The sequence below is a fragment of the Humulus lupulus genome, chromosome 2, assembly GCF_963169125.1.
Source record: "Humulus lupulus chromosome 2, drHumLupu1.1, whole genome shotgun sequence".
NCBI classification, from domain to species: domain Eukaryota; kingdom Viridiplantae; phylum Streptophyta; class Magnoliopsida; order Rosales; family Cannabaceae; genus Humulus; species Humulus lupulus.
In genome coordinates, this window is record NC_084794.1 from 23,766,663 (window position 1) to 23,788,157 (window position 21,495).

General features: G+C 38.1%; 1 long non-coding RNA gene and 1 other non-coding gene across 6 annotated transcripts; one reads left to right on the top strand and one right to left on the bottom strand.

Annotated features, from left to right (window-relative positions):
• Positions 1-253: 253 nt before the first annotated feature.
• On the top strand, positions 254-6,317 carry LOC133817498 (uncharacterized). Of its 5 annotated transcripts, none has more exons than XR_009885572.1 (9): positions 254-469; positions 596-653; positions 3,410-3,483; positions 3,590-3,674; positions 3,765-4,539; positions 4,635-5,360; positions 5,465-5,549; positions 5,876-5,971; positions 6,084-6,317. It is a non-coding gene; the product is annotated as an uncharacterized LOC133817498 (long non-coding RNA). The 5 variants fall into 5 exon arrangements; XR_009885573.1 differs by lacking the exon at positions 254-469 and having other exon boundaries at positions 497-653; positions 4,635-4,777; positions 4,858-5,360; XR_009885574.1 differs by lacking the exon at positions 254-469 and having other exon boundaries at positions 497-653; positions 4,635-4,774; positions 4,858-5,360.
• Positions 6,318-19,999: 13,682 nt separating this feature from the next.
• On the bottom strand, positions 20,000-20,106 carry LOC133820494 (small nucleolar RNA R71). Its single transcript, XR_009886902.1, has one exon. It is a non-coding gene; the product is annotated as a small nucleolar RNA R71 (small nucleolar RNA).
• Positions 20,107-21,495: the final 1,389 nt, after the last annotated feature.

Here is a 21,495-nt window from a genome sequence, read left to right on the forward strand (position 1 = left end):
TACTCCAACATGAACTTATCTTGATAATATTTGAGAAAGAAATGATGATCCAGGTCTATTGATCTAATTTTGGTATATTTATTTATTAACACATATAAATTAATTAGATAATTCAATATTTATTTGTGGTTGTTTGGAGAACCATTAATATAAATTCAATGGGCTGGATTTGATTGTCAAGACCCAGATGATGATCCGCCCGAGACATAGGCGGGATGGGTCTCGCAGGTAATCCAGGTTGTAGAATGAAGTTTTACTAATCCAATGGTTGACAGAATATGTTAAGGAAAAGATCTTGGCCATTAATAGCCATCATGTGGCTGGGGAGCTGAGTTGGGTGTTCAGACTTAACTGACACCTGAAAGACAGTTGCCAGACTACAATAGTAGGGGCAGCCTAAAAGTAATGGGAGCATTACTTACTCTCAACCGGTTACACTCAAAAAAACATTGTCGTCTAAACAAAAAAGGTGAGCTTTTTTTTTACTTTTCTGTTTTTTGTTTTCGTTTATTCTTCCTATTCGTAATTTCTTTTTCATTTGCTCTTGATAGAAGCTTGGAAGTTTAGTAACTTGAGTGAGGCTTTTCTTGTGAAGGTCATCGGAAGGATTGCTCGGACAACGTCAGACCGGTTGAGGATTTCAAAGGATTCTGGTAAGATGTTCTTTTACTTGATTATTTTTTTTTATTTTTTTGGAAGTTTACTTCTACATTTGAGAAAAAAAATGTCTTTACATGTGGGTGTTATCGTTCATGGTCCAAAGTTGAACATTTAAAAAAAATATTGAATTTTTATGATTTTGTTTTAACAGATTAGGGTATGTAGAAAATTATTATTTTTGGACTTAATAATTTGTGTTTAGGTTGCATGTGTAGTATTTGATTTATTTATAAACTACCCTTGGATTTGTGATCAACTAATCCCTAATATTGCAATTTTATCTAGAAATATACGAACACTCTGATCATATTCTGTCAATTTTTTTTTATTATTTTGTAGTTTAATATTTTTTTTTGGGCATATTGGAATCGTTTGACTGAAACTAAGCTTCTATAATCTGTATTGTAGTGTAAAAATAGTTTGTTTTTCTTATACCTCTGTAATTTTCCAAACAAGGTCTTGACTTACAGCAACTATTCTTAGGGCAAAAGTAAGTTACCATCTTAATGTTGTTAATAGTTGAGTACTCATCCTCTAAATAGATCACTTAGTTGAATTTTTCATAGGCGTTAATTTTGATTACTATATATTTTGGTGCTTGTTTCTCATTCTTTATTGACTCAAAACAAAAATCTAAATAAATTGTGACATACAATGCAGCCTAAGGAGTTGTGTCAAAATCTAAATTATTGTAAAATAGAGACCTTATAACTGGATGTTAAGATGAGGAGAACGACTTATTTCAAGTATGGACTTTCTGGTCTTCAGTCAATTATAATAACTCTAACCACACACAAAGATGCAAAGTAGATCTAGATTGAGAAATCTATAGAGAATTAGAAAGAAAAACTAGCCTTATATTAGAGTAACCCACCACACCTATGTTAAAGGGGTCAAGTGTTTTATATATATATATATATATTGATTTGTATGGAAAAAAGATTCTAATTTAATAATATTAGTTATTTTGTTGAAAGAAAGTTTTTAAAATAGTTTAATGTGAGCATTTCCATGTAAATACATAATTTTTCTTGAGAAAGCTTAAGATATTATGTTGGCATGTGTTGAGTGGTAGTGATATTGAGTGCTAGTGATAATACTATTCCACTAGTCTTACTCTGTCTATTACCACCTACTATTGCATCTACTTTGGCAATATGTATTATGCTAATTGTTAGAGCGCCTTTCACGCACAGCAATGCCCCTACTATCTTTACTTTGTTGTATACGCAACTTAGTTTCACTTTCTCTAATCTGTCATAAAACAACACAATGCAAATACAAATACAATTATCATCTCCCCTTATATATTTATATATATTGTTTTAAATATTAAGGCCACATGTTCTACCTTAAAGTCCAAGTAATTACAAAAATTATGCCTGGAACTAGGTTTGGCATGGATGCTGCCATTGCTGGTGATGTTAGATTGATACCCTTTAGGAGAAAGACTGGAACCAAGTTACCCTATACCAAATAAAATAAACCATATTTCTTCTATTCTATAATGATATTAATAAAGAAAATTCAATTAATTCACATACCCTCCAAAGGCTGTCCACACCAGCTGAATTATGAACTTCAAGCTGAATTTCTTGGGCCATTTGTTTCTGTAGAAAAGGGTGTTAGGTAAACTCTTAATGCCTCAGTTGTTTATTCCAGTTGCGACGTTTAGTTATTCTGTTAAAAGCAAAGTTTTAAAATAGAATAATGTGAACATTGCTATGTAAATACATAATTTTTCTTGAGAAAGCTTAAGATATTAAAAACCAATGCTCAATTCTTCAAAAGGCATACTGCATAGGCAGAACAATTATATTCAAATGACAAGTTGGCATTATTGATGGTATAATTTTACCATTTATGTGTCATTGTTTTTGGGCTAATAGCTGATTGTTTCCATCCTATGTGTCAATTGAAAACAATAAAAAAAATAGTTGGCAATAATGATAGTATAATCAATGTGACCCTTTATAGCATAAACTATTATTTTGACTTACACATAAAAGAATAACACACACACACACTAGTGTAAACCTAGACACTTCTCTGTTATGGTCCGACTATATCTATTTACTAAATTGGCCAGTAAAATAAGCTTTCAAGCTCTTTTCTTTTTGAAGCAATTTTTCTCAAGTAATTGCCTCAGAATACTATTATTCTCTTCTTATCTATGTATTGTATGATAACTCTTGTAAATTTATTTGTCATCTATGTGGCAATTAATAGATTAATATAGATGAATTATATGACTATCATAAAGCTAGTCTAGTGGCATGGATTGAAAAAAAAAGGTATGTTGTCAATATTAGTACTTCAATTGGAGACTTACCTCGAAAGTTTGTGATGGTTTATTTACAACAGTAGCATATTGTCTTGGGAACATTTAAGGCTTCAGTCCATCTAGGTGAAATTAGTTCAAAGAAGAACAGATTCATCAATCTTGTTAAATCTAGTCTACTAATTGTTCTTCATTCTTGAACTTAGTAAAATCCTTGTGTTGGGTGTTATTCTAGTCTGATTTTCAGCCAATGGAAATAGAAAGTACATTCTGAATGTGCGTTAGAATCAGTTGAATGAACCCTCCTGCCAATGTGAAATATGATTGGCTGGGTTCAGCATAGTTCATCAACATACTTAATATTGTCATTCATTTAGTGCCACAAAAAGTTTAATATTATCATTCATTTAGTGCATGTAGTGAATGTTATTATTTTTATATGTTAAAATTTGTTATTTTTTTTTCTAGGGAAATGACACTTCAACGAAAACGGGGAGCAACTGCAAAAAATGAAGAAAAAAAGTTGAAGTGGCAAAATTCACGTGAGTTTTTTTTAACATTAATGGTAAATTGGTATTTGCATATTTATTTTTGAAGATATTAGGTATTTTTAACTTACATATTGTACCAATATTCTATATTTTCCAGGAAAGACACTTTGGCACAAATTCAATCTGAAAGAGGTCGAATGGAGACTTTATTAAGAGAGCAAAATAGATTACAAAATACTGAGGTATTGCTTCATATTTAGAACTTAATTTTTCTTACACCACATATATTACATATGATAAATGCTTAATTTTCATTTTGTTCATGTTCTTAGATGCAAAAGGTTCTTGCTGGAAAGTGGAAGGTTGCTTTCAATTTGGGTTCTACAAGTAAATCTTAGAAGCAAAAGGAGAAGAAAAATGAGATTGCACCTTCTGATTTGGATGAAAGTTATGAAATTGAAGAAGAGGACCACAATGAAGATGATGAAGAAGGTTTTGAAGTTGCTTCACGTGAAATGATCAATCAGTGTTCTTTCAAAAGAATCGTGAGGATTGTGGATACATTATCGGATGAGTAGAAGGCAATGGTACGAGGGGAAATTTGGTGCATATTTGAGGGCAGATTACCCCATATACAGTGAGCTGGTTAAATGGCTCTTTGACTGTGTGGATGTTGGCGGCAACTTCATTAATATTTATGGGAAGAAGGTGCCAATGTCCCCGAGGATTTTCCAACGTGTTATGGAGCATCCTGATGGGAATGTTTGGATCGACATTGAAGCAAAGGTTGATGAGATGGAGTTGAATGATAAATTAATGGGGGGTAAAGCTAGAATCAGCTTGACAACTTTGGAGAAGTAATTGCTAGATTATAGTGAGGCTGAGTCATTTTTCTTCGCAAGTTTTGTCCTCGTGATCCTTGGGAGCATCTTAGTTCTAAGAACCGGGAACACAATACATTCAAGTTACATAAGCATCGTCACTGATCCCGACAAGATCAAGTCCCAAAACTGGGCAACTCATGCATACAGTGAATTAATGAAATTTGTGGGGAAGTACCAAGCTGGTTGTTTAATTCATGCAAAAGGATACACAACATTTTTGTAGGTATTTAATATATTTTATGTGTAGTTATTGGTCATGTATTATGGTATTTTGGATAAATTTCAAAATGTTGATTTCTCTATTTAATTTTTTTGCAGTTACTTCAATTACTTTGACATTCCAAATATGTCTGTCGACCGTAGTGTTTCTCTGATATGATTTTGGACAGATAAGGCAACCAAGCGAGTGAAGAATTATGTCTGTCACAATGAGGGTTACAGTGGCTGCAAAACAATAAGTGGTCTCCTTTATTTAATGTTTTTTTTCTTGAAGTTTTAAAGATTAAATATTGAATTTGATTCAGTTTTTTTTTTTTTTTAGGTTCGTGTTGTTGACGAACTTCATCAACCCCCACAAATTGATCCAAGTGAGGACTGTGTAGTGAAAGGGGCTGTAACTTTTTATGCAAGAAGGTTATGAAAATGTCTTCTCAAATGGATTCATTGATGGCCGTGATTGGCACATTACCTGAGAAAATCAGGGATATGATTGCAAGTGAGGTTAAGCGCCTCAATTTGAACACTGCAGTGGCAGATGCCCCTTGAAATGGGGGCTTTTATGAGTGCGAACGAGAATGATGGAAATGTTAGGCCTGAAGTAGGAGAAGAAAATATAATGGATTTGACCAAACTTTTTGATGATGTCAATGTTTCGGGCAATCATTTTAAACAACTACAAGAAAGGCACAAGTGGGGGATCATTGGTTATGACAATTTTCGGTCACACGAAGGGATTGTGGTTGGCACTTTCAAGCTTTCTATGGCCGTAACAATGTAGATGTTTAAATTGGCCGAGTACGTCTACAACCCTACCCTTTAAGACTTGTAAGTGTTCGTTTGTTTAACTTTATGTCCTTTTTGGTTAGTTAACTATATTTTATATTATTATTTCTTGTTGTTCCGGTTGAATTTACTAGATTTTGTGGCAGTTATATAGTGTGTGATTACGGGGATCTTCTATTGGATTGTGTATGCATGAGGTCACTTGAGCCTTCAAAAATGGTGCGGGAAGAGGTAAGTGTTAAGACTCAAATTTTTCTTGTTCAAGCTTTTATTTTTTTTATTCATTGATCATATGTGTTGTTTATAGTGTTTTATAAACTTAGATCTTTGTTGTAATTTATTTAAAGATAATATCAGCCTTTGCTAGAATCATGACATATAAGGAGCAGCTCAAATATTCAAACACCACATCTTTGGAGTGGTTCATGCCACCTAACATTTCAGTAATAAAATAAACATTTTGGTTATGTTAAATTTTTTTTGGATAGTAGATTGGCTCTTTTACTGTCAAGTGTAAGAGCCTTAAATTCTAATACATTAATCCTTTTTTTGGCCAGCAAAAATACCATGGTAAGGATTTCCCAGTTCGTCGGACAGCTTATAAAAACAAATGGAAGCAACATCACTATGGTGATTTTCGTAGATGTCATGAGGTGAGTAATTTCTTATATTGCTGTCTTTGAGATTTCTTTTGATCTAATAATTTTCAATAATTTCTTCTTTACTTAGGTCAGTTCCTAAAATTTTGAATAAATTATTGTGCAGATGTTGATCCCTGTTTTTATTAAAGAAGGTTCAAATGTGGTGTATTGGTTCATGGCAAGAGTGGATAAGGCCAACCAAAAATGTAACGCCCTAGTTACTCCAAGACTGTTACTGTGAAATTTGAACCGTGTTTAACTCGCTAATCGAGTTCTTTGGTTATAAACATGCATCTAGGTGCTATTAATATGTTAAGGTGAAAAATCAATCAAAGATGAAATGATATATCTTATTTAAAACATAAAAATGTTCATTGGTCTATAAAAACATTTACAAGTTATTTACAATACAAAATGGTCATTATAGTGTAAAATTTACAACCCGCTGACCTAAATGGGAAAAATAGGGTTAATTCCCTAGTTCGTCCGAGAAACTCTTTGGTCGTGGTGGTTAAGCGATCGTATATGTACACATCACCACCTAAGCTCTCCACTTAAGGCTGGGTGAATTTTTATTTCCCTTTACCTGCACCACATACCACCCATGAGCCAAAGCCCAGTAAGAAAACTCAATACTGCATATAAATATTATCAAATGATGATCATGATAATCATACAGAGCTTATAGCCCTGAATAGATGAGTGAATATTACTTTGTGGTTACGTTAACCATGAAGGATCGTATAGCTCTAGTCAGATGAGTGATTAAACACTTGAGGTTCTGGTAAACCATAATGAGTGACTGACGAGCAAGTCACTACGGGGCTTAGCACCTACAGCTATGTGACAATCCAATAACCTGGACCTTTTGGCCCTTGCTCCAATCAAATGAGTGACTGTTGGGTAAGTCACTTTGGGCCCAACACCCATAGCCATGTGATGAAGCAGTTACCTGGGCTCTCTGGCCCTGGCTCTAAGTAACTAGCCATAGGCTAGACAAACGCTTTTAGTTTTCATCGAACTTGAGGTCGGTCCGACATTAATGCTCATTTGAGCCATTCAATGCAGATTTCGATTATATCTAATCATTGTCAGCTTGCGTTAAACACGCTAAGACTGTTCTTGACTTATTAGTCAATACCATGTGACCAGTGCTCAGTACTACTGCCGAACTTGACTAATGAGTCACAGCTTCACAGTTAATACTGACACCATTGCCAATTCTGAATATTTAGTCACTGCCATGCACAAGTGAGCAAGATTTGCTAAGCATTTGATATGCAATCAAGTCCACATTTAAACACTCAACATGCCTCATGAGTAATCATGCATGTCACATATGAGGTGCAGTTTTCTTACCCTGGTTCGAGCAAGAATTAGTAAAAGAACGACCCTTGAGAACGATCAAACTTTTAGTTCTTTGATGGTCACCTGGTCATAATCAATTATGAGATTCCATCAATAAAATGAATAATAAATGTTACTGGACCAAGACCTAGCCTCCAGGATATCGAATCCTACTAAACTGGGTGGTAGGAACGATCCCGAGGCCTAAGGTTTGGATCCCCCAGCCAAAAACACACTTTTGGCCAAAATGCGACTAAGGGTCGTGGCCCTACCTCACCATGTCGCGGCCCGCCTCCTCAACCAGAAGCGGCCACACAACCATTTCCCCAACACAAGTCGCGACCCAACGGCCCAGCAGCTTCTCCCTTCCTCTTTAATGAGCTTGGGCCACGACGCTCTAGAACAAAGGCACGGCCCCACCTGAAACTCAGCCAAAAACCCTTGTTTTTCCCCTTCAAACTCATTTCAAAACCCCATAAAATCTCTCCCAATATCACAAAGCAAAACCATCAGCTATTACCTCAACTTATCTACCATATAAGCATCAAAACCTAAGCCTTACACCAATCAAAACTTCATCAAATGCCCCAATTTAATGATCAAAACTTCAAACCTTAAAACCAGCACAAAAACAGGGCAAGGCACTATAAAATGGAACTAAAATCTTACCTTAAGCTTAGGTTGAATCCTCTTCAATGGCTGAACACTAGCCTAAGACCTCAAGCTTCAATCTCCAAGTTTGAATCCCCAAACTTGCTTCAAAATTCAAAGGAAGGAGAAGAGAAAGATGATGATCGTGAGGATGATAGACAAAGCTTTGTTTTGGCTAACCTTCCACAGCCTTTGTAACGACCCAAATTTACTCATAAGGCTTAGGGCCTTATTAGCGTGCTTGGAGGGCAATAAGTGAATTATTGTTATAATATGAGAATTTATGTGAATATGTAATTAGTGATGCATGTTTAGGTGAATTAAATATGCATGTGGGCCTCGTCTGGCTATTAGGGGCATGATTACAATTTTAGCCCATTGAGGGCATAAATGTGATAATTGTGATATACCTGCGATATATCTGTGTTGCACGATCCGAGACAGTCCTAGGGAGCGGTTAGCTAGAAAGTCACAACGGGGTCGAAAATCTGACTCGGGGCGAGTCGAGGGGTATTTTGGGTATTAGACATCTTATGGGGTTATCGGGTTACAGAATTAAATATTGGGAGATATATTCGAGGTTAGAATGCCTACGAGGGAGTATTGGGGAAATTTACCATTTTTCCACCGGGGACGTTTTTGGCACCCCGAGCCTTGAGGTAACCTCTTACACTTAAGTTAAATAAAAAAAACTATAGGAAACCCCTAGATTTCTCTAAACCGACCCTATCTCTTCCTTCACCTATTTTTTGAAGATTTTCTCTCCATTGGAAGCTTGGGAGAACTCTTGGTGAAATAAACCAAAGACTAAGAAGTGGAACTGGGATTTTTGGAGCTGGTGGCTTGAAGCTTAGGGAATTAATCTAGGGATCTAACTCAGTTCAAGGGTTTCGGTGAGGCTCGGACTAGGGAACTGTGCTCGGGACATCAGTGTTTGGAAAGCTCGGGACACAGGTAAGAAAACTACTGTTCCCATAGAGCTTGTGTTGCAGGGCTCGACCCTATATGATTAAGTTGCAGGGCTCGACCCTATATAACTGTGTTGCAGGGCGTGGCCCTTTGATTGCATTTATACGTGTTTAAATATCTGTTTAGTTATATTATGTGTGTGTATAAATGATGGAGCGGCAATGGCCAAGAACGGCGAAGGCCGAGAACGGTAAGGGGCCGGGAGCAGTGTTTAGCACACGGAGTGCGAGTTGCCAGGGCGAGACCCTAAGGGATACCTGGGATATCCTTACGGTATAGACCGCGAACCCAAGGCCTGGTAAAGCGCCTGGGACGGCATGGTCGTACATGTATAGCCTGTTGAAGGCTTGATTTTATGTTAAGTGTTTGATGTGCATATATTGTCTGCTTGTGAGGGTTTTCTTGCTGGGCTTTGTCTCATGGGTGCTCTATGGTGCAGGTAAAGGCAAGGGAAAAGTTGATCAACCTTGAGTATGGTGAGCGTGATGAGTGGCGCGTACATGTCTGGTCTGCTTGGCTGCCACGACCAGGGGTGCTTTTGGGGGATGAATGTACTAAACCTAAATTTTGTCGTTTAGTCGACCCTGGTTATATTTTGAGTTGTAAATATTTCTAATCAATGTTTTTTGGGATCCCAAATGTTAAACGTTTTATAATTTTCCAATGAAAGGTTTATTCTCAAGTTTATGACTCTGATTATGATTTAATTACACTTTTGTCCTAAAAACCTCGATTAGCGAGTTAATTGCACATTTTAAACTCGCTTGGTAACGGCTCTAAGGCAATAGGGCGTTACAACTTGGTATCAGAGCGAGCCAATGTTTATGGTTTCTGGAGAATGACCGAACATGGACGCTCGCTGTCAGTTGTAAGCTCGACTCAGGGATGGTTGGTAATAACTAAATTGTATGTCTGATTATGTGCTTAAATACCCTGTTTGCCTTTTTTTTTCTTTCTATATAGAGCATGATGAATGACTTAATGTATGCATGATGTCAGGGCATGGCCCGTTGTGTGCTATATGTTATCTGTGCATTATGTGGATTGTTGCTTATGATTAACTGATGTGATTGGGAGATGGTTTTGGATGTTGTTGTCATGCCTGATGAGCGGTGTCATTGATTTCAGGCATAATTTTTTAGATGCCTCGTGTAACGCCCTACTTCCTTAGAGCCGTTACTAAGTGAGTTTTAAACGTGCATTTAACTCGCTAATCGAGGTTTTTAGGTCAAAAGTGTAATTAAATCATAATTAGTGAAATAAACTTTGAAAATAATTACATTTACTACAAATCGTTGAGTGTTTGACACTTGGGATCCCAAGATACTGTTTAGAAAAATTTACAACATAAAATTTACAAGTTTGAGTCGACTAGACGACAAAATCTAAGTTTTAATACAACCATCTCCCAAAACCACTGGCCGTGGAAGCCAGGCAGGCCAAACATGTACACTCCGCTTCACGCTCTCCATACTCATGGTTGGTTGACTTTCCTCTCGCCCTTACCTGCACCACAGAGCACCCGTGAGCCGAAGCCTAGCAAGAAAACCCTCACATGCAGATAACATATACACAACAAACACTTAGCATATAATCAGGCCACCAATAGGCTAAACACATACGACCATGCCGTCCTAGGCGCTTTACCAGGCCCTGGGTTCGCGGTCCACACCGTGAGGATATCCCAGGTATCATTTAGGGTCTCACCCTGGAAACTCGCACTCCACGTGCTCAACGTTGCTCCCGGCCTTTGCCGATCACGGCCTACGCCGTTCCCGGCTCTCGCCGAACATTCACATAATTGTATTCATAGCATAACAAACATATACTGATTACTAACAAATTCAATCAAAGGGCTATGCCCTGCAATTCAAACATATTGGGCTCAGCCCTGCATACAAGCTCTGTGGGAATAATGGTTTTCTTACCTGTATCCCGAGCTCCCGATGCCCCAAAGCCGCGAGCACGGTCCTCTAACCCGAGCCTCTCCGAAGACCTAGTCACAACACATATAAAACATATTTTAATGCTAACCAATCCAAAACCACTTCCCGGGACCAATCCCACACTCTCAAAAACCCCAAATTCCTAAAACAATACATCGGAAACATCCCCCGAACCCCCGGAGCAAAAGCTCAAAATTGCAAAATTGCTATGCCCTAAAACTGGCCTAGCGCCGCGGCACTGCCCTAGAGGGTCGCGGTGCCCAGCAAGTCAGAGAGCCTCCCCCTGACCTGAAGCAGCCTCGCGCCGCGACGCTCCTTCGCGAACCCAGATTTCTGGGTTTTTCCCTGCGTTTTCCCCGAGCTAAAACCACTCCAAATCATCCCAAGCAAGTGCCTAAGCCTCAAAATCAATTCAAAACCCCACATAGACCATCTAATAACTCATAAACATCAACAATAAACCCAAACACACAATCAAATCCCCAATTCACCAATTGGCTTGAAACTTTATGAAACTTAAACCAATAAACCAGAAACTTAAACTACCTCAGCTAAAACATATCAGAGTTGCATAGAACCTTACCTCAAGTTGAAATTCGTCCCTGAGCCTTCTCCAAGTCCAATTCCAAGCATATCCCTCTTATTTCCCAAACTGACCTAGCCAAGCTTCAACCCAAAATCCACCAAGAAAAAATACATATATCAGCTCTTAACCTTAGCTTTTCTCTGCAGATTTCAATCAAGTTACTGAGTAAAACTCACCTCTGAGCCTAGTAGACCAATCCCCCAATTCCTAGCCTTGAATCCTTTGAGCTCTAGCTTAGAATCCTTCAAATTCAGTCACCTTAGAGAGGGAGAGGAAGAGCATCGATAGAGAGAGGTTGAGTTTCCTTTTGTTAAATGGTTCTAGAGTCCCCAGCCCTCAAATTGAGCATATCCATCCACCCAAAATGACCATTTTACCCCTCATAGAAACCCTTTCCTAACTAAACCTCAAGGCCATTTTCGTCAATTCCTTTCTTTTACTATTCTACCACTTTCCCATCATAACTTGTTACTCTCGGCATGTTTACCGAGTTTTTCGGAAACGAATACAAACAGAATAATAAAAAGATAAGAACTGTAGAAATGCTGAAATATAGTTAAACAAACAGTGTTTTTACGTGGTTCAGGCGTTAACAAGCCCTAGTCCACGAGTCGATGTTATTATACTTGGAAAAGGTCACAGTAAGATGGCTGGTGCACAAGAACTTCACACACTCACAGAGTTTCTCTCGGGTTCTCTTGAAGAAGATGAAGCTAGAGAGATTTTAGTAGAGTTTTTGCTATATGATCTCTTCGTCCCTCTTCTTGTAAAATGAAGGGGTCTTTATAGCTAGGGTTTCGGATTAGGGTTTTTCTCTACGTCCATGAGTCTTAATTACACCAGCCATAAATAGGGGATACAATTACTGTAGTAGCATGGCTACAAGACTCTATGTGGGTATATTTACGTGAAAGTATGGGGAACACACAAAGTCAGCCGTCTTTTCCAAGTTGTCAGCGGAACAGTAGGCGAAAAGGTACCCTTAGGCGTGCTGGGATATGTGCGGCTTTGACCTGACGGGCGTGTCAGGCGGGATCCTGTGTCAGACGGATATCGTTCCAAATATGCCTTCTCCCGGACTCGACCGTTCAGTTTTGTTCTGTGCGAGGCACGGAACTGTTTCCGCGGGGACCACTCGAAGAGCCTCTCCTGGAAGGGGCCTCCCCGAGGGGTATCCTTCGGGAGTCCGGGAGAGTCGACGAGTTTCCGTGTTGTGCTTGCTTGGAAGAGTAATCCGGATACTAAACAGGAGAGGCGAAGCCTTTCTGTCCATCCGCGAACTCTGGTCACCTACCGTGAAAGACATCGATAATTCTGCTTCCCCGAGGACATCAATCTAAACGCTATCCGGAAATCTGGATAACACGGCAGTTACTAATGGTTACTCAGGTTACCTAATCACCAATAACCATTAACCACAAACTCACAACCCAACTCATGAAATTTCCCCAAAGTACCCCTAGGCTCCTCCCGAGCCAGGTATAGAATCCCGTTGTGACTTTTGAGTTACCTAGCTCTCTAGGACCATCTCGGCACGTGCATCACATTAATATTGCCACACTCACGTGGTATAAATCACATAACACATTTATCACATTTATGCCCTCAGCGGGCTAAAATTACCAATTTACCCCTAGCATACAAACGGGGCACACATGCATATTTATACCACCTAAACATGCATTCTAATCACATTTTCATTTAAATTCATATATTATCATATAAATTCACTTATTGCCCTCCAAACACGTTAATCAAGGTCCTAAACCTTATTAGCAACTTAGGGTGTTACACCTCGTCAATCATCTAGACTCCGCGGCAGTCGGGCCGAGGATGATAACCAGGGTCAGGACCCTCCACCTGCCCCACAGAATTGGCAACAGATGTTTGCCGAAATGGAAGCAAGACTGCAATGAACAGAGGAAGAACTCCGCCAGTTGAGGTAGCAGGCCCCTCCACAGGTCACTGAGTTGCCAATTCAGCAGGTTATGGTGCCAACGCCAGTCCAACCTGTTGTGGAGAATAGGTGGGAACCCTTATATGAGAGGTTCAGAAAGCAGTATCCTCCCACCTTTGAGGGTGGACCAGACCCACTACGGGCATAGCAGTGGATGAATATGATTTCCTCTATTCTTGATTTTATGAGGGTTGAGGGGAGCGAGAGGGTAGCTTGTGCAAGCTACATGTTCAGAGAGGATGCCCGCATCTGGTGGGATGTAGTAGTTCAGAGGAGAAATGTGGCAGTTATGACCTGGGAAGAGTTCAGGAACATTTTCAACGAGAAGTATTATAGTGTTGTAGTCTGAGCTGTGAAGGTTGATGAGTTTATCAACCTGACTCAGAACCGGTTGACCGTGACAAAGTATCCCCTAAAATTCGATCGTCTGGCAAAGTTTGCGCCAGATCTAGTGCCGACAGATGCGACAAGACGAGAGAGGTTCATACGAGGATTGAATTTTATATCGCCCGTGATGTGAAGATCACCCTGGATCCAGAGACTACTACCTACGCTCAGGTTGTAGATAAGGCCTTCACAGCTGAGGGGGGCGAGGAACAGATTTGGAGAGAGAGCGCTGTTAGGCGCGATGCCAGGAGAACAGTGCCTCCTTTTATTAGATCCAGTCGGGGTAGTGGCTCCAGTGAGAAGAAGAGGAAGGCCCCAGATTCCGTTGTTCCTCCCAGTTTAGATAGGAGGGCACGAGGTGGTTTTAGTGGCTGTCAGGGCGAAAGTGACAACTGGAGGAGTTTCCCAGTGTGTCCTCGGTGCAGACAACGACATCAGGGTGAGTGCAGGATTAGGGCTTACTTTGTTTGTGGGAGTGCCAATCATCTGAAGAAGGACTACCCACAAGCCAGGAAGGAGGAGCCAAAGCAGGGCGACAGTCTCGCTCCTGCCAGGGTGTTTACTTTGACTCAGACGGAGGCGGAAGCTAGCCCCTCGGTTGTGGCAGGTCAGATCTCTAGTGCTGGTTCTTCTTATAATGCATTGTTTGATTTGGAAGCTACTCATTCGTTTGTGTCTGCTAGAGTGATAGATCAGCTGTGTAAACCTAGTGTTCTATATGCTAGGGGTTTTCAGACTTTGTTGTCGACTGGGGAACTGGTAGTCTCTAGGAGGTGAATTAGAGCTTTACCAGTAGAGGTAGATGGTAGGGAATTGTTTGCTGATCTGATTGAACTTGCAATGGGTGACTTCGATGTAATCCTAGGGATGGATTGGCTATCAAAGTATGGGGCGACAATTGACTGCAAGCGCAGGATGGTGACTTTTGAACAGCTAATGGACCGCATGTACCTATAATTTCAGCATTGAAGGCTAGAGACCTGATGCAGGAAGGTTGCATAGGATTCCTAGCGAGTGTTGTGGATATCTCTAAGGTTGTGTCGGTTGGACCGTGGGAGACCAGGCTGGTATGCGAGTTTCCAGATTTATTTCCAGCAGATCTGTCAGGGCTGCCGCCACAGCGGGAGATTGATTTTGTTATAGAGTTGGTACCAGGAGCGGAGCCAGTATCTAGGACACCTTACCGAATGGCTCTGACAGAGTTGAAGATTCAGTATGAGTTACTGGATTTGGGGTTCATCAGACCGAGTTTCTCATCATGGGGTGCTCCAATGTTGTTTGTCAAGAAGAAGGATGGATATCTTAGGATGTGTATTGACTACAGGGAGCTGAACAAGTTGACCATTAAGAATAAATACCCACTGCCTAGGATTGATGATTTGTTTGACCAGCTGCAGGGAAATAAATTGTTTTCTAAGATAGATCTCCGGCCAGGTTATCATCAGTTAAGGATCAAAGAGGAGGACATACCAAAGACCGCTTTTCGCACGAGGTATGGACACTATGAATTCCTGGTTATGTCCTTTGGATTAACCAATGCCCCATCAGTTTTTATGGACATGATGAACAGGGTCTTCAAGGATTATTTAGATAAGTTTGTAATTGTGTTCATCGATGACATTCTGGTGTACTCTCAGTCGGAGGCAGAGCATGAGCAGCATCTACGTTTGGTATTGCAGTGGTTAAGAGAGCATAGGCTATATGCTAAGTTCAGCAAGTGCGAGTTCTGGTTACCACAAGTTACATTTTTGGGCCATATCGTCAGTAAGGAGGGGATTCTGGTCGACACAAATAAGATTGAGGCAGTGAGAGACTTTCCTAGACCGAGCAGTGTTCCTGAGGTGAGAATTTTTCTGGGATTGGCAGGGTATTATTGGCGGTTCGTTGAGGGGTTCTCCAGAATAGCTACACCATTGACAGAGTTGAAAAAGAAGAAGACGAAGTATGTCTGGACATACAGATGTGAGAACAGTTTTAAAAAGTTGAAGCGACGATTGATCACCTCTCCAGTGTTGAGTCTACCGACGGACAATGAGAAGTACGTGGTTTATTGTGATTCTTCCAGACAGGGTTTAGGGTGTGTGTTGATGCAAGTTGGAAATTTGATAGCCTACGCATCGAGGAAGTTAAAGGAGTATGAGTAGACATATCCCATGCATGATCTAGAATTAGCAGCGGTGGTGTTCGCACTTAAGATTTGGAGACATTATCTATATGGTGAGAAGTGCGTGATATACACCGACCATAAGAGTTTGAAGTACTTCTTTACTCGGAAGGATCTGAATATGCGCCAGAGACAGTGGTTGGAGTTGGTTAAGGATTACGATTATGATATCCTATACCATCCTGGGAAGGCTAATGTAGTTGCTGATGCATTGAGCCGGAAGGGCCCAGGACAGCTGTTCAGTTTGAGACAGATATCCGATAAGCTAGCAGAGGAGATGACCAGAGCGAGTATAGAGTTGGTGGTTGGTCGGTTAGCCAACATCACTCTTTAGTCCACACTCCTTGAGAGGATCAAGGAGGCACAGAGGAATGATTCCCAGTTGAGGGGTTACAGGGAGAACGTCTTAGTCGGAGCGGCTAAGGACTTTTCTATCTCAAAGATGGGGTTACTGAAGTATAAGGGTCAGATATGTGTTTCGATGGGTTCAGATATCCGGCGAGAGATTTTAGATGAACTGCATACCACTCCTTACTCCTTACATCCGGGTACGACGAAGATGTACCAGGATCTGAGAGCTTTGTATTGGTGGTCAGGCATGAAGAGGGATATGGTGGATTATGTGGCCAAGTGCTTAATGATAACTCTACAAAATAGAGTTATTTTACCAAATTTTATATGCTAATTGTTGCTTAGCTCTTGAGTTTTTAATTAACTTATTAAGTTTTTATGTAATTTTTAATTTATTAGTCTTACTGTAGTTTTCTAGATTTTTATATGTTTTTATAGATATTTTATTATAATATGTTGTAATTAAATGAAATTTGTATTGTTAAGATAGAAGTAAAAAATGTAATTCTTTTGAACTTAAATGCTTTATTAAATTAAGTTATAATCAATATTTTCAAATAATTAATATGATTTATTTATAATTGAAAATATTTGATTGTTATTTAATTTATTTTTATCTTGTAGGAATTATATTGTTGCATTTTTATTGCTCTTGAAAAGAGAAGAAAAAATGTTAGAGTTGAAAGAAAAGAGAGAAAAGTTGGTGTTTTTTAGCAAAGGCCCAAGTCAGCCCAGCCCAAGTGTCAGGCCCATTTCCACCTTCAGCAAACCAGGCCCACGCCTGGCCCAACTCAGCTGCCTTCAGCAGCTCCACTGCCAAGTCAGCCCATTAGGCCCATGCACTCTTCTCAGCCAGCCCCAATCGAAAGTCACCAAAGCTTCTCCTCAGCCTTCACATGCGCCAGTGCACTCCAGCTGAAGACTCTCCACGCCAGCCGTACGCCCAGCATCATATGCCCAGCCGAATCACCAAAGTCACTCCCCAGCTTCAGCGCCTCTTCTCCTCACCATGGGCCTCCTGCCCAACCCATCCGTACGACCCAGCAGCTTCCTAACCGCCTGGCACCCAAAGCAGCCCAGCTGCCAACACAGCCACTTTTTGAGCCTAAATTTGCCTAAATGTACTAATTGTCCCCTATGCTCAAAATGCCACTTTTTACCCTTTTGTCTACACACTTTTACCCCAAAATCATCATCACTCCTACAAATTACCCCTATTTACCATCTTATTATTAATTTAATCAATTTACTTAATTTAAATTGATTATTTTAATAATGTCATTTTGGCTATAAATAAGGGTTTTGAAGACCATTTTGGGGTGCTTAATGTTTTTGGTTACCATATTTTTCTCTCATTTTCTCTCTACCATTCTCTCTTCCATTTGGGTTTTTCAAGAGCATTTTGCAAGTATGTATGTCATTTATTTTGTAATTTCTACTCTAGTTATGTGCTTCTAATATTTTTCATAAGATTATTAAGATCATGATGAAGCAACTTGTTACTAGGTAATATTTATGTTGTATGTTGATTTCCCTTGTAATACAACAAAGTTTATGGATTTTTCTTCTTCATATATTTCTTTCATCTTAAATATCTTGTATTTTAGATTGTTAGAACATATTTACACTTTGTTCTTCATTAGTGCATAAACATAATATTCTTTGTGTAAGATGTGTCATTAAATTGTACACATCCATGCTTAGAACAAAAATATTATGTTTTGCCTTATAAATAATATTCATTGATTTATTTGTTATTTCATTAGATTGATTTACACTAAATGCTTTGAAATTATAATTTTGAAAAGTGAAGAAAAATCCTATCTTTTTATAAGAAATTTGTGCTTAAAATTATAAATCTTTTTGGAAAATGATAGTTTAAATTATTTAAACTATCTATCACTAAAACTTGGGAATCAATATACTAATAAATATTATTAAACTTACATTTTGTGGATTCTAGTATCTTAATAATATTTTCTTTTAATACTTATTGTCAACTCATTATTGCTTTATTTTTATTCTCTTAAATAGCTTTATTTTTCAATCTTTTATTTTATGTTCATAATATTAAAACTCATCAATCTTTGGAACTAGGTTAGAATTTATTACTTTTGATTTAAAATAGTTTTCTTTTTTATTTTAGACAACTCCTTTGGGTTCGACCTCATGCTTACACGAAAACTATTCTATAAATACGATTCGTGCGCTTGCGAGTATAAATATTTAAACATACCCGTTTTGGGTCCATCAAGTTTTTGGCGCCGTTGCCGGGGAGTTGTAAGAAAAAAGAAACGAAAATTATATCAAGGTTAGTAAATTCTTCTACTAGTTATTTTAATTTTTGCACTTAAAAAAAAACTAAAAAATATATATACTATAAAAACTATATAAAAAAAAAAAGATAAAAAGAAAATTTGGGACGGTTCAACCACCCATAAAAAAAAATATACTCATATTTCTATATTTATTGTTTTTTTTTAGTTGACGACACTTGTGCCTCCTATCTATCATTTTAATTTTTATAGTCGATGGCACTTGTGCCTCCTAATTTTGTCATAATTTTGTTGTAATTTCATTTCTTTTATATCTTTGTTAGTTGACGGCACTTGTGCCTCCTAACATTTGTTGTAATTTTCTTTATTTATTTTGTTGTGTTTTTATTTTATTTAAATTCCGCAAATTACTAGTTGATGGCAATTTTGCCTCCTAGTCTTTTATCTTATGTTTTAGTTGATGGCACTTGTGCCTCCTAGTTTTTACCTTAATTTTGTTATGGTTGATGGCATTCTATGCCTCCCTACTCTTGCCTAAATTTTAGTCTTTTTTAATTTTTGCCTTATTTTTCTTTGTCTTCTATAATATTTTAGTGTAATATTGTGAAAAATACTTGAAAAAAAAAAAAGAGAAACCTAAATCTTGTCCTTTCACCATAAGCAATTTTTGCTTAAAGGAAATTTGAACAAAATTCCCAATCCGCCTCTACTAATTAACCTCGGGGAGTTGTTAGTAGTGCGCGAGTAAGTGGAATCAAATAGGCATGGGGACAAGTAAACCATAAGAATTATATTGTTGTGAAATCTCTAAAAATTCTAAGTATGCTCTGTGGTTGCGGTTTTAACTGATCTTCCACATCAGAAAATTGCTTGTTTGAGATTATCCTTGTTGCCTTGTTTGTGAAAATTGTATGCATCATTGGGAACGTAACTCTAAAAAACGATTAGTAAAAAGACGTTTATCTTTGTTTGAAATTGAAAGTGTTAGTAAAAATTTGAGCATCATGGAACCTATTGCTAATCCTGTTGATGAAAATGTTGTGCCTGAAAAAACTTTGCTTGAATATTTTGCACCTATTTCATCTAATGCTCCTTCATGCATTGTTTTACCTACTACTTCTGCTACTCATTTTGAGCTTAAACCCGCAATCATTCAATTATTGCCATCTTTTTATGGGTTAGATAGAGAGGATCCTTACATGCATGTCAAAGATTTCTTATAAATTTGCTCAACATTTAAATTTCAAAAATTTTCTGATGAGTCGGTCAAACTAAGATTGTTCCCTTTTTCATTAAAAGACAAATCAAAAGCTTGGTTAAATTCCCTTCCCACTGGGTCTATAACTACTTGGGATCAACTTTATAATAAATTCTTGTTGAAATTTGTTCCAATGTCTAAAACTGATAGTCTAAGGAGAGAAATCTCCGAGTTTTTTCAAAAAGATAATGAAGAGTTTTATGAATGTTGGGAAAGATTTAAAGATTTATTATTAAAATGTCCTCATCATGGTTTTGAAAAATGGATACTTGTAAAATATTTTTATGATGGTTTGACCCCCTTTAATCGTCAAATGATTCAATCTATGCATACTGGAAATTTTTTAAAATTTCAAGGACAAGAGGCGTGGGACGCCCTTGAAGATTTATCTGTCAATTCACAACAATGGAATTATTTTGATCCTAGGTCTAGGTCAACTAATTCACCAAAAAGAGGAGGAAGGTATGAAGTAAAAGAAGAAGTAGACTTAAGAACATCTTTAGATAAATTAGCAAGAAAAGTAGAAGCTTTAGCCATAAGCCAAACTATAAACTCTCCAATACAACCAAGAAAAGATGTCTGTTCTATATGTTCTAATCCATGCCATAATGCCCAATCTTGTCCTTCCTACCAAGAAGCCTTTTCTGAGGAGGCCAATGCTCTTCATTCTTATGGGAAACCAAATGATAGCCCATTTTCGTCCACCTACAATCCAAATTGGAGAAACCATCCGAACTTTTCATGGAGACAAAACCAACCCCAAATGAATCAAGGGCACCAATACAACACACAAAACCAAGCTCATGCCCCACAAAATCAACCATATCCGCAACAAAGAAAACCTTCCTTAGAAAATACTTTACAACAATTTATGCAATCCACCCAACAAATCCTACAAAATCAATCTCAATCTATTACCAAACTCGAGACACAAGTAGGACAACTCGCCACTGCTTTAGCTGATAGAGAAAAAGGAACATTCCCTAGTCAACCTATCCCTAATCCAAAAGGTCAATATGAGATAGGAAAGTCTAGTCATAATAGAGAAGTCAAATCAATTTCAACTCTTAGGTCTGGAAAGAAAATTGTCAAACCCGATTACATACCCGAGGTTGAAAACGAAAAAGAAAAAGAAAAGAGTCAGTCTTCTAGTTCTAATCTCAATGACTCATCAAACAAAGAAATTCCAATCCATCCTTTCATTCCAAAAGCCCCATTCCCACAAAGATTGCTTCCAATTAAAAAAGGCAGCCAATAAAATGACATCTTAGAAGTTTTTAAACAAGTTAGTATCAACATCCCTTTCTTAGATGCCATTAAACAAATTCCTGCCTACTCCAAATTTTTAAAGAATCTTTGTACTGTTAAAAGAAACACTAATGTTCCTAAAAAGGCGTTTTTAACTGAACAAGCTAGTTCCATTATCCAATATAAGAGTCTTGTTAAATATAAAGATCCCGGGTGTCCCACAATTTCATGCATTATTGGTGATCATTTTATTAACAAAGCTTTACTTGATTTGGGTGCTAGTGTAAATTTATTGCCTTATTCTGTTTATAAGCAACTTGGTCTTGGTGAGCTAAAACCTACCTCTATAACTCTTCAATTAGCCGATCGTTCTGTGAAAATTCCTAGAGGCATTAT